We start from the raw sequence: 13,834 nt of genomic DNA on the forward strand, positions 1-13,834 counted from the left end.
ATATATATATATATATAAACATATTAAAACATGATTGATTGTTAAATTCTATTTATGACACATAAATTGAGACTAAAATATACTAACATATATAAACTCCATGCTACCACAGGCCCTCAACATCTAATAATTATTATATATATATATATATATATATATATTAAATTGTTAATTATCATAATTTATAATACTTTTTATGTAATTTTTAAATAATACATGGTGCTCTCCTTGTTCAAACTTTTGTGATATTGATACTCAATTATATTTTAAAAATAATTTAAGTTTTTAATTAGTGTGATTTATAATACTATTTTTTTCTATGTCAATTTAAGTGGCAATGATATAGTTTGGAGAATCAACTAAATATTTTTTATTTTTTAAGTTATTAATTATTGTGATTTATATTTTTTAATGTATTTTTTAAAATATATAACAAATTAATTTTTTTTTTTTTTAGATATTTTGAGCTGTTAACTATTATAGAAGTAACTTATAATACTTTTTATGTAATTTTCAAATAATACATGTTACTTTTCTTGTCCAAACTCTTGTGGCATTGATAGTCAATATATATTTAACTATTTCAATTTTAGAGACACAGATACAATTTCGAGAGTCAACCAAGTGTTTTATATCTTTTAAACTTTTTAAGTTGTTAATTATTGTAATCTATAGTAATTTTGTGTATCTTCTTCGAATATATAATAGTTTATTTTTTTTAAAGATATTTTAAGCCATTAAATATTGTAATTTACAATACTTTTTATGTAATTTTTAAATATGTTACTCCCCTTGTCCAAACTTTTGTGGAATTAATAGTCAATTATATTTTAAAAATAATTTTAATTTTTAATTACTGTGATTTATAATATTTTTCTTTTATTATAATTTTAGTGGCACTGATATAATTTTGAGAATCAGTTAAATATTTTATATCTTTTAAATATTTTAAGTTATTAATTATTTTGATTTACATAAATGTTTTCATTTCTTAAAATATATGACAAATTTTAAAAAAAGAAAGACCAATAAGTTGTGTGAAAGCAGGCAAGTTGATCTTTAAATTTTTTAAGTTGTTAATTATTGTGATTTATATTTTTTTTACGTAATTTTTTGGAATATATAACAAATTAATTTTTTTTTATAGATATTTTAAGTTGTTAATTTTTATAATTTATAATACTTCTTATGTATTTTTCAAATAATAGATGTTACTCTCCTTGTCCAAACTTTTGTATCATTGATAGTCAATTATATTATTTGAATTATTTTTTTTTACTTATTGTTATTTATAATATTTTTTTCATCTACTCAGATGTCCATAATAATTAATTAGTGGTGATATAGTAAAATAACGATTAAAGCCATGAAACAAAAATATCTTAAATGACTTATAATAACTAATTAGAAGTCATATAACAAAATTATTATAAAAAATATTTGTGAAAAAAATTAAGTTGGTCTCATATAAGACGTCAAATCAATTTAATATTAAATATTATTAATATTTTTAATATTTAGATGACTTATAATAATTTTTTCATATTAATTTTTTATATTTAGATGACGTATAATGATTAATTAGGGGTGATATAGTAAAATTGCAGTTGAAGTAGACGAAACAGACATGTCACAAATGTCTAGTTTATTTATTTTTATTAAATATAATTAATTTTCTAATACGTAAATGACATATAATAATTAATTAGGGATGATATAGTAAAATTACGGAACAAGTAGCTGAAAGTCCGGCAAGCAGGGCGATCGGAAGCTGCTCACTCCCTTTTATAATATAAGAGAATACTTGAGGAAAAAAAAAAGTGGACCTCATATAAGGCGTCAAGTTAATCTAACACTAAATGTTATTAATTTTTTAATATTTAGATGATTTATAATAATTAGTTAGAGGTGATATAATAAAATTACGATAGAACAATCGAATCAGACATGTCATAAATATCTATTTTATCTTTTTATTAAATATTATTAATTTTTAATATATAAATAATATATAATAATTAGTTAAGAATGATATAATACCAAACAAACCGCTAAAAGATCGACAAACAGGACAATTGAAAACCGCACTCCTGTGATAATATAGGAGAATATTACCAACGAACCCTCATATTAAGCCACACCCGCTCAGTGCCTATAATGGGAAATTTTCCTAAATTCTAATCTTATTGGTTTCTTTTTTTAATCACAAAAGGAGGTTGTATGAATAGCTATAAGGTGACAACTCGACGGTATTCGAACTTGAAATATAGCGTTTCTAATAAGGAATTAGTATTTCCGTTTTAATTTATGTGAATTAATTTGATTTGAATTAAAAAAAAGAATATTTTTAAAATTTGTGATATTAAACAAGTTTAAGATGTTTATGTGGCTATAAATTATTTTTTTAAGGGTAAAATGAATATTTTAATGTTAAATTGTTACTAAATATAGAAATGCGTCAATTGTTTTAGGTCAACTAAAAATAAAATTGAGTTGTATGAATTGTGACAAAAGGAGTAATTCTTATATAATAATCCTTCCATGTCTATTTGATTGGACACGAAGTGTAAGAATTAATGAATTTTTTGAAATTTGTGATTTAAAATAAGTTATAGATATTTGTGTCTCTGTAAATCATCTGAATTTTTTGAAATTTGTGATTTAAAATAAGTTATAGATATTTGTGTCTCTGTAAATCATCTCATTATGGGTACAATGTGAAATTTAAGTTAGATAGTTACTAAAAAAAAAAAAAAAAATCTAAAAACGGCGCATGCAAAATTGTCTATGTAGATTCATTTTTCGATCAAATGGCTACCATTTCCGGTGGGACTATCCCACCGGAGGACACATCAAAGCAGATCACAGAAAAAGTACATGTGTCCTCAATATGCTGAAGTACTTAAACCAAAATCTTATGTGCATGAATACGTAAAAGTTCCTCCAAAACCAATAATCATGAGCATGGAGAACCATCAATTACTTGGAAGTCGTCAGAGGTGAAGAGTTTGATTGTTCAAGAAAACTTACAACATGCAATCGTTGGTAAGTTCTCTTATGGAAGGACTGATGTTAATGAGCTTCAAAAGTTAATTCCTAAACAATGTGCGATCAAGGGTGACTGAACAATAGGAGTTTTGGATACAATGCATATTTTGATTCGTTTGAATCAATTAGAAGACTATGTTCAATTATTATCTACCTCTGTATATTTCATTAAATCAAGAGATAGGTGTTGGCAAATAAGGACCCTTAAATAGGATCCATGGTTTGAACCGAATATTGAAACTACGGTGGGTAGCATGGATCTTATTCCCAGATCTTCCACCAATTTTTTTTGCTAATGAAGCTATATTCTCTATTTCCTTAGCTGTGGGCAAAGCTTTGGTGGTGGATATGGCCAAAAGGAATCATACTAGACCAAGCTGTGTAAGAGTGAAGATTGAGGTGGATCTAGTTGCTAAGTTGCCACACAATTAAAATTAATGAAGAAGATGATGTTACCGGGAATATAAAATCCAAATAGATCAATATCCAGTATGACCACAAACCTAAGTATTGTAAAGAGTGTTGTTTACAAGGTCATGATGAGGACTCCTGCTGGGATATTCATCCAGAGTTATTTAAACAGAAGCAGCAGGAAAATAAAGCTCAACATAAAACTAAAGAAGATATGCAAGGAAAGCACAATGCAGAAGTTAATGCAGAATTAGAGAGGGAGAACAATCCATGAAAGCCAAGAAAGAGCAGGTATAAAAAGGATCAATATAGTCACATTGTAGGAGGGGTAAATGATACAGAAGAGGCTATAGAAACATCAAATGCTTTTGAAGTAGACACCAATGCAAAAGAGTAGGTTAGTACCAAAGATTGGGTCAATAGAAGTTTTGGGAAGACAGATTAGCAGTAACAGAAGATCAGGGCAAGAATGACAAGGTTGAGAACAAGGTTGAAGGTTGAAGAATCACAACAAAAACAACCAGACAAAGAAAGAGAGGAAAAGAGTCAGAAAGTATATAATGCTGAGGTGCAAAGATCAGATGGTAACAATGAAGATCCAAACAAAACTCCAGAAGAAGAGGGGAGTCAGAATGAATCAAGAGAGTTCATTTTGGTACAAAACAATAATTCTCAAGAACAAACACTAGAGAATATTGTACATCTTTCTGTAGAGATGAGTAACATGATGGAAGTTATTAATAGTAAGCAGAAGGATCTTGATAAGAAGGACTTAATAGATAATGTTGAGGAGGTGGCACAAAAAAAGAGATTTATCTCCTAATCAGACTAAGCCACTGAAAAAGAAGCATGGTAAAAGGAGCAAAAAAGTAAAGACACAAGTAATTGTACAATGCAGACAAGGAGTCAAATAGCTGATTCAATCTCAAAATGAATGCTTTAATATGGAATATAAGGGCTGTTAACACTCTGAAGGTATTGACAAGGTTAATAACTATAACGCCCCAGAAAATGAGTCCCGGAGCGTCACACGATGCTTGAGGCTACGAGTAGCCCCAAGATAATCTTTTGAGCCATTTTCATTTAGTTCAACACGAATCAACGGGGTTTTCATAAATAACCCTTAAATATCAACAGAGTAATCATCATCCAAGAATAAATGAATTTCGAAAAGATAACAAAATACGACTTATTAGTCAACTCCCAACATCTATACTAGTCTGACAAGCCTCTAAGAGAATCGATAAAACTAGCGAACCATTAAGACATGCCCCAACTGACTCATACTCAGTTATCAAATGTAAACAATTTCGTAAAACCAACATCAGACATCACGTCCTCGAAACATGAGGACTCACCACAATAGAGGATGTAGAACAGCATGCCTGAAAAATCACTTTCGAACCTGGAACTGAGTACCTGAACCTATATTCTGAGAAAATACAGCCTACATCCAAAGATGTGGGTCAGTACCATGGAAAGAAACCGAGTATATGGGGGTGTATGTAGTTTTATAAACATCATCATCATAAATATTTATAAGAAATATGCAGGATGTATAAAAGACTCACATAGCCCAAAGGAAATCATCATAATCATGAGAGGATGAAATAAGTATAATAACGCATGTGAGTCATCATATAATTTGTCAATCACTTTCAGTTCATCACTAATATCAGTTCTCATAATATAAATATCGTTTAAATCTTTTGAAAGAATAACTTTCATAATTCCACTTTCAAATCACTTCACCGTTCACCATAGACACAAGGAAACACACACACACTGGGAGATCCTATAACCGACATAAACCATGTGAGCTACATGGAGTCCAACGTACAACCCACGTTAGGGAGAGCCATCCTATCCTTGCCATCGGAGTAGGACTATCAATATCAAATCCACACAAACTAGTGATCATTATATAAATCAGCCTTAGGCTCACTCCTATGGGGGCACATAGTTCTAGGGAAGTAAGGTCGCTTTATACCTCCCACTCGATGCTAAAGATTTCTCCCAGACTTAGCTCAGATCATTTCAAAGACAATCCACAATAAAACAATTTCAGTAATATATAAATATACATCGGGAGCCATCATGCTTCCCATCTATCAAAATCAACCATGTTGTGGATTTCTTTCACACTCGAGTTCAAAACAACTTCATTAAGACCAAAATTTCAAATAATTTAAAATATCTCAAATATTCAACATCAACGTGCTTATAACACACACTTTCTAAAAAAAAATACAATTTCCAGTGGGGATTCACAACCCAAATATCAAAATTATGATAAATATCGTTCAAGATTCATGCTTTATATCTCCACACATGTAAATTCATCTTTCAAAATCATAAACATTAAGATTTCATAATAATCATCATAAGATATGGGTTCATGCTTCAAATTCGTAAAAATCAAATAAAAATCATGCCTTTGTAAAGAAAATTACTTTTGGGCACAAGAACGAAATCTTGTTGAAAAACCCCACATACCTTGAATGATGAAATTTATATCGATACTCATTTTTGAGATGTTAATCGTTCCTTTTATGATGGTTCTTGGAGTTCTTGAACTAGGAACTTGAAATCTTGAATAAATTTGCAGAATTAATGGTGAACTTTGGGGGTTCTTGAAGTTGGATGTAGGAGCTTAGGATTTTATTTTTGAGGAAATTTGATAAAATATAACATATAATGCTTCTAATAGGCTTTAATATAGGGTCTGGACGAATTTTGGGTGAGGAGGAATGACCAAAACGCCCCTAAAAATCAAATAATTCTCGAATCTGTCATCAACCATAACGTTTTACTCCGATATCCAAATTGGATGAAACCAATTTTATTAGAAAGAGGACTCTTATATATTTCTGTTTATATATAGTATCTCACCCAGATTATTATGTACGAGGAGTTATGATCATTTGAAGTTGACCCAAAAATTTGCTTTTGATAGGCTGAAGTAGATTGACCATAACTTTTTGCTCCAATAGATAAATTAGATGAAACCAATTTCATTGGAAAGAGGAATCACAGAGCTTTCCGTTGATATATAGTAGATCACCCAGATCATTATGTACAAGGAGTTATGATCATTTAAAGTTGGAGCAAAAATACGCCAGGCCTTAGTACTTTTTCCTGCACATTTTATTGTTCACTACTATTCACGGTTCGATCAAAATGTTCATAACTCATCGCTTGGGTGTTCGTTTTGGATGATCTACATATCGTTTGAAAGCTTGTTTGATACTCTACGTAATGGTGGGTCATAATCTAAGACATTCTACATGAAAAATTTATAATTCATTCTAGAAGATAGAACCCAACACGTTTATGCATAAAATTTCAATGAAAAATTTACCAGGGTATTACAACAACAATGCACAAAAGGTACTAGTTTGGTTTCATAGGTATTATAGAGCCATTTGAGGAGGGATAAAATATTGAGGTATATAAGAGACGAATGGGAATGGAGCATACAACAGTCAATGTGTCAGGAAAGATATGGGTATTCATAGAATCAACTATAGAGTATACCATAGTTTGTGATGAGGAACAACAACTCATACTCAGACTAGAGAATCAACATGCAGGAGTGGTGGTGGTGGTCACTTTAATATATGCCAGATGTAATCAAATGGAGAGAGTTATGCTTTGGAATTCTCTAGAGAATCTGAGTAGTAATACAACTGATCCATGGATTGTAGGAGGGGATTTTAATGTAATAAGGGATGCAGAGGAGAAACTTAGAGGTTTACCAGTGACTTTTGAACTAGAGGACTTCAGTCATTGCATAGGCAATTGTAATCTGGATGAAATTGCTTTTAAGGGGAGTAAGTTTACATGGTGGAATGGAAAAGTAGAAGAAGAATATATTTTCAAAAGATTGGATAGAGTATTTGTTAATGACAAGATAAAGGAACTATTTCCTATAATGGAGGTGGAAAATTTACCAAGGAGTGGTTCTGATCATGCTCCCATGCTACTTTATTACAGTACTAATCAGGAGCATTTGATCAAACTATTTAGGTTCCTAAATTTTTGGCTTAAGGAAGAATCTTGTATGAAGGTTATTAAGCAGAACTGGAAAGTGGAATCTTATGGTGATCTATTCATTATTTTTCATCAGAAACTAAAAAGGACCAAGATTGCATTGACTAAGTGGAGTAAGCAAACTTTTGGAAATATTTTCCAAGAGATAGCTACTCTGGAGGAGGTAATCAAGATAAGGGAGAAGCAGTTTGAAGAGAACAAATCAGGGGAGAATAGAGCATTCTTGGCAGTTTAAAGAGAACCCACCAGGGGAGAATAAAGCATTCTTATTCAAAACACAGGCTGAGCTGACCGTGCAGTTGAAAAGAAAGGAAGATTACTGGAAGAAAAAATCTGGTTTTCTGTGGTTTAAAGATGGAGAGAAGAACAAAAAGTTTTTTCATGCTATTGTAAAAGGAAGAAGATCTAGACTAAGGATTAACAGAATTCAGAATGAGGAAGGGGAATGGTTAGAACATAAGGATAACATTGCTGAAGCTTCTGTATTACTTTATTAGAATCAGTTTAAAAAATAGAAGGATGTTAATGATTTTTCCATATTGGATGGATTACCTTCTATGGTAATAGATGAGCAAAATGATGGTATTATAAAAGTTCCAACATTGGAGAAAGTAAAATTTACAGTGATGGGGTTGAATAGAAATAGTATTGGAGGTCTAGATGGTATGACTGGTGCTTTCTTTTAAGATGCTTGGGAAATAATAGCAACTGATCTTCATCAAATGGTTATAGCATTTTTCTATGGCTATAAGCTTCCAAGGTTCATTACACACATAAATGTGGTTCTGATTCCTAAAAAGCTAACTATTAGCAGTTTTTCCGACTTAAGACCAATATCACTGAGTAATTTTGTGTATAAAATCTTCTCAAGGATTATTCATGAAAGACTTAAGTGTATTTTACCAAATATACTATATGAGGAACAAACTAGATTTGTTCAGGAAAGAAGTATAACTGAGAACATTTTGGTAGTACAGGAAATTGTTTTTGAAATTAGGAAAAGAGGAAAACCACCAAATATGGTCATAAAACTGGATATGATGAAAGCTTATGATAGGGTAGAGTGTTTTTTTCTGACAAAAGTGCCCAGAAAGATTGGGTTCAGTGAACAGCTTATAGATAGGTATACAGGCTATTGTCAAATAATTGGTATTCTTTATTAATTAATGGACAACCTAAGGGTTTACTTAAATCTTCTAGGGGGCTGAACCAGAGGGATCCTTTATCTTCCACTTTGTTTATCATTGCAACAGAAGTTCTTTTAAGAAGTTTAAAGGAATTACTGACTTTGAAGACTTTTAAATTATTTGGCATGCATAGAGGAAGTCCTAAGCTAAACCATCTTACATTTGTAGATGATAAGATTATCATGTGTAAAGCAAAAATAGGGACTTTACAACTGTTGACACTTTGGAGAAATATGAGTTGGTGTCAGGGAAAAGAATTAACAAGGAGAAGAGTGCTTTGTATTTTCATGAAAAGGTGTCTAATGGTGCAGTTGTTCTAGTAGAGGTGGCTACAGGTATACTTAGGAAATATTTCCCTTTCAATTATCTTGGATGTCCAATGTTCTATAAGAGGAAGAAGAAGCGGTATTATCAATTGATCATGAATAGGATTAGCTGCAAATTACAATCTTGGAAAGGAAAGCTATTATCATTTAGAGGGAGAGCTGTTTTAATTAAGAATGTGTTGCAAAGTATGCCAATACATTGCATGTCAGTCATGAATCCACCTAAAAATGTTATAAATGTTATTTAAAAATATTTTGCAATTTTTTTTGAGTAGTAATGAGGAAGGAAAAGGTAGACATTGGGTGTCTTGGTCTAAGATGTGTGTACCAGAAGAGGAATAAGGTCTTGGGTTTAGAAGTCTTCATGATGTATCAACAACACTATTTTGTAAACTTTGGTGGAACTTTAGAACTAAGAGGTCTATATGGAGTGAGTATATGATGAATAAGTACTGCAAAAAATTAAATCCTAAAAAAGTTATGTGGAAAACTGGAGGTAATACCTAAGTTTGGAAGAAAATGCTACAGGCAAGGGATCTTATTGATCATTTGATTTTTTGGAGAATAAAAGGAGGCAATGCACATGTTTGGTATGATAACTGGATATGTGATTTATATTTGATTGTAGTGGTAAGAAGGGAATGGGATAATAGTTATCAGAGAGTAAGTGATTTGATAAAGGAAGGGCATTGGAATGTACTGAAGATTCAAAAAGTATTGTCAGAGGAAATGGTGGAACATATAACTCAGAATGTGAATATGCCTCAAAATAAAATGCAGCAAGACAAGGTAGTATGGACATTAGATACAAGGGGGAATTTTTGTGTCAAATCAGCATGGCATTATGTCAGGCATAAAGAGAATCCTAATGAGTTATACAAGAAGATGAGGGTAAAAGGAATGCCTTTCAAAATAAGTTTTTTCATATGGATAATGTGGAAAGGGAAGATTTCAATTCATGCTACTATTAGAAGATGGGGAGTGGAAGGTCCTTCTATGTGTTGGTATTTCCAGAATCTAACACAGGAGACAGTGACTCATGTGCTATCGAGATCTGATTTTCTTACAGGACTTGGTCCTATTTTTTTTTCCAGGAACTAATATATAGGGATTAAGTTTGAGAAATATAATATATGCATGGTGGACTGCAGATGTAAAGCCAAGGGAAAAACTTATTATAGAGCAGTGCCAGCTATGATAATATAGGAACTTTGGAGAAGACGGAATGCACTGAAGCATGAAAGGAAAGGAGTATCTGTACACAGGATGATAATAAATGTTACAAGACATTTGAGGATGTTACTTAAGGTGAGAAAACCTTCTTTATAGTTCTTGGGAGATTGGCCAGGCATTATGCAATAATTTAATTAGCTGAAACCTAGAATTAAGGCTACATGTGTATTGTAGGAGCCTTCAAAAACTAGATGGGTAAAATACAATACAGATAGTGTTTCAAATGGTAATCCAGGGAGAAGTTCTTGGGCATTTTGCCTAAGAGATTAACAAGGGGATCTATTGTATGCAGTAGGAAAAGCTATTGAGGATGCAACTAGTATAGAAATAGAAACAATTGCTATTTGGAATGTAGCTAAATATTGCAGCATATCAGGACAAACTAGAGTGATTATACAGACCGATTCTTTAGTAAAGAAGAAGATTCTTAGTAAGGAGTGGAAAATACAATGGAAGATAGAAGATATAATAATGAAAACATGGAGATTAATTAAAAGCAAGCAAGTGCAGATAGTTCATACATACAGAGAGGGTAATAAACTAGCATACTATTTAGCTAACATGGCAGTGGAGCACAATACTTTCACATATACAATATTTCATCAACTACCTAGCACAACTAGAAGGATACTAAACAGTGATAAGTATCAGACATCTTATGTAAGGCTAGAAGTTACACATCATTCTACAGACTGGACAAGTTAGTATAGTTTTTCACATTCTTCTGTACAAGATGGAGAACAAATAAAAGAAAATGCTACTTAGACTAAGTAACCAACCATCAGAAAGGCCTCTCAGTAGATCAAGGGTCCATGGTCAGATTGTCAACACATGCAACTTCGGTTCTTGGTATCATCTAGGTACCAGTGGGTTCGTGTATCTCTTTATCTACCCCTCTTCCAGAACTAGTACAAGTGAGATGTTAGTTTTCAGAATACTTAGCAGCTTTATCAAAAATAAAGTAGCAAGCTCACCAGAAATGATGACAGGCCTAAGCGGACTAGACCCTATTTTTGTGCACCAAAAAACTTTTCATACACCTTAGTATCAGAGATCTCAGCTGATATAGAAATGAAGATGGAGTTAAGAATGAGCAAAGTCACTCAGAAGATGCAAGAGAGGAGGAAGCAACTTACTCTCGAAGCTGCAGCAGCATTCAATATAGCTACACTAAGGAACAAAATTTATCACCCAAAGAAGAAGCATTTTGAGCTAGAGATTGAAGAAGAAAGCCATAGCAAAGGGAGAAGAGGCTGTGAGGACTGTTGTGAGATGCTCGTAGCTCATTTAGGAAACCTACACTCTCTTTAAATGTTTTTGTGATGGGCCGAGTTTTGGGTTGGACCTACCCGATTCTTTTTAGGTTTGTTTTGAATTTTTTAGGATGGATTGGCCCATTTATGTTTTAATACTTAGATTATTAATAAAACACAAATTAAATAAAAAAAAGTTACTAAATGTAAAAAAGTGTCTTCCATTTGGGATTAACTAAAACAAAAAGAGTATCACATAAATTGAGACTAATAAAGAATTTTTTGGCATTCAAACTCATTTCCCCTTCATTTAGAAAACGAATGGTTCATTCCCATGTTCGAAAACAAGAGAAAATTAGGTGGAAGGTGACAAAAAAGTCTTTAAATTAAAAATGGTGACAACTTTGACCAGCTAAGGTCAAAGCTTTATTTAAATTTTGATTAAGTTAATTAGGGTGTAAAGTGTATTTTTAAAAGACTTTTTATTTTTTTAAAAAATCCTCAAACTCCAAATTTCATATTTTAGAATTTCCTTCCTTTTCTTGTCATTCAATCTCCCTTCTCTTATCATTCAATCTCTTTTTTTTTTGTTTCTTTCTCTCTCTAAATTTCTTTCTCCCCGTCTTCTTATTATTTTTTCTCTCTCTAGATTTTCCTCTTCTTCCATTTTCTTTTCTTTTTTTTCTTTCTTTTTTCATTTCGTTCTTCTTTCTTTTTTAATCTTCATGGACTATTTTTTTTAAAAAATTGAGAAGTTTGAAAAGAAATTTTTTGATTTCTTTTAAAAGTTAAAGAAGAAATAATTCAACACATTCAGCAACTACGAGAGTTGCTTCAGCAACTATCATGTTGCTACAACAGTTATGATAATTTCTGCAACAACTACTATTAGTTGCTGTAACAAATAATTCAGCAAATTCAGTAACTATGAGAGTTGCTACAACAGTTACGGTAATTGCTGCAACAACTACTATTAGTTACTGTGTTATAAAAATTATTGAAGTTGTTGTAGTAGCAACTTGATAGTTGCTACAATAATTTTGGTACTTACTTAATTTCTAAAAAAAGATTTTGGAGGAGGAGCCCACGAAAAAATAATATTTATGGTAAAAAGGGAGGTAGTGGTGCTGGTGGTGACGCCGAATGAGAAGATTGAATTTATTGCGGTGTTGATAGTGACAATGGTTGAAGAGAAAGAAGAAAAATAGGCGATAGTTATGTAGAGGGAGGAAAAAATAGTGAATCTGAAAGATGTGGTAATGGTAGTGATAGTGATAGTAGAGGAAGAGGAGGCAGTGGTAGCTGCAACAACAAAAAGGGCGTGGAGGAGGAGTGGTGGTGATGGTGTAAGGATCTTTATGAAAATATGGTGTAGGAATATTTGTGCAAATAATAAAACTTGAGGGTTTTAAAATTAGTGTCAGTAACACTAATCTTAAAATTGTGACATCTACTTAATATTTAACACTTGTGTCACTCTTTTTTAGTTTTGAAACTTTTTTGTCACCCTTAATTAAATTTCCCTGGAAACAACTTAATTTAACCTTCTCATTTTATTTTTCAGGAGAAACTTCTATGATATTCTTAATGTCATAAGTTTTTAAACTTTATAGTTCACAAATGTTATGACATATTTAAAGTCATAAGTTTCACAAGACATAATGACGTTTGACTAAAAGTATGCATATTTGTATGCCGATTGCCTCACATTTATCATATCTACATGTGTTATATTTGAACTTAACTAGGTTAAATATATGGGTATCAAATATGGTCCAAAAAGTGAGACCAACCTAACTAAGCCAAAATTTTTAGAATTGGGTACAAGATAATTTCATATTAGGCTGATTTTAACCTAACCTAACATAATCTACTTTGAAAGTGATCTTTGATATAGCTTAATTCTTGAACACTTTTAAGATTTTCTTTAATTTGAAGTTACTTTGATACTTTTTACGGGTTTAGGTTTATGTCCCAAAACTTTGGTCCTTAGTTGGGGTCGGTTATCACATTAGGGTCTAAGCTCGGGTTAGAGGATTTTGGTAGAAGTCAGGATCAAATCTTGGGTTTTGGGTCAAAATTAGGTCTCACCATCTCAGGTCATGCAGGGTTGGGTCTCGGATGTCAAGTTAGGGTTGAATCTTATGTTTTGAGACAAAGTTAATTATTGACTCTCAATCAAGGTTGGGTCCCTTGTTGTCACGATTCGAACTAGGGCCTTGCCATGACGGGTATCTCAAGTCCACTGAGGATTGGAGACCACCCCTTTACCCTAGCCAACTAGAACACAATACAATGAGCAATAGATAAATTCCAAACATAT

The 13,834-nt window shown here is 31.8% G+C and overlaps 1 long non-coding RNA gene across 1 annotated transcript; it reads right to left on the reverse strand.

Annotated features, from left to right (window-relative positions):
* Nucleotides 1-10,749: 10,749 nt before the first annotated feature.
* Nucleotides 10,750-11,520, reverse strand: LOC107856120. The gene is made up of 3 exons (XR_001670481.2): nt 11,395-11,520; nt 11,233-11,318; nt 10,750-11,163 (listed from the first exon to the last, which is right to left on the reverse strand). It is a non-coding gene; the product is annotated as an uncharacterized LOC107856120 (long non-coding RNA).
* Nucleotides 11,521-13,834: the final 2,314 nt, after the last annotated feature.

The sequence above is a fragment of the Capsicum annuum genome, chromosome 1 (genome assembly GCF_002878395.1).
Source record: "Capsicum annuum cultivar UCD-10X-F1 chromosome 1, UCD10Xv1.1, whole genome shotgun sequence".
Classification (NCBI taxonomy): Eukaryota; Viridiplantae; Streptophyta; class Magnoliopsida; order Solanales; family Solanaceae; genus Capsicum; species Capsicum annuum.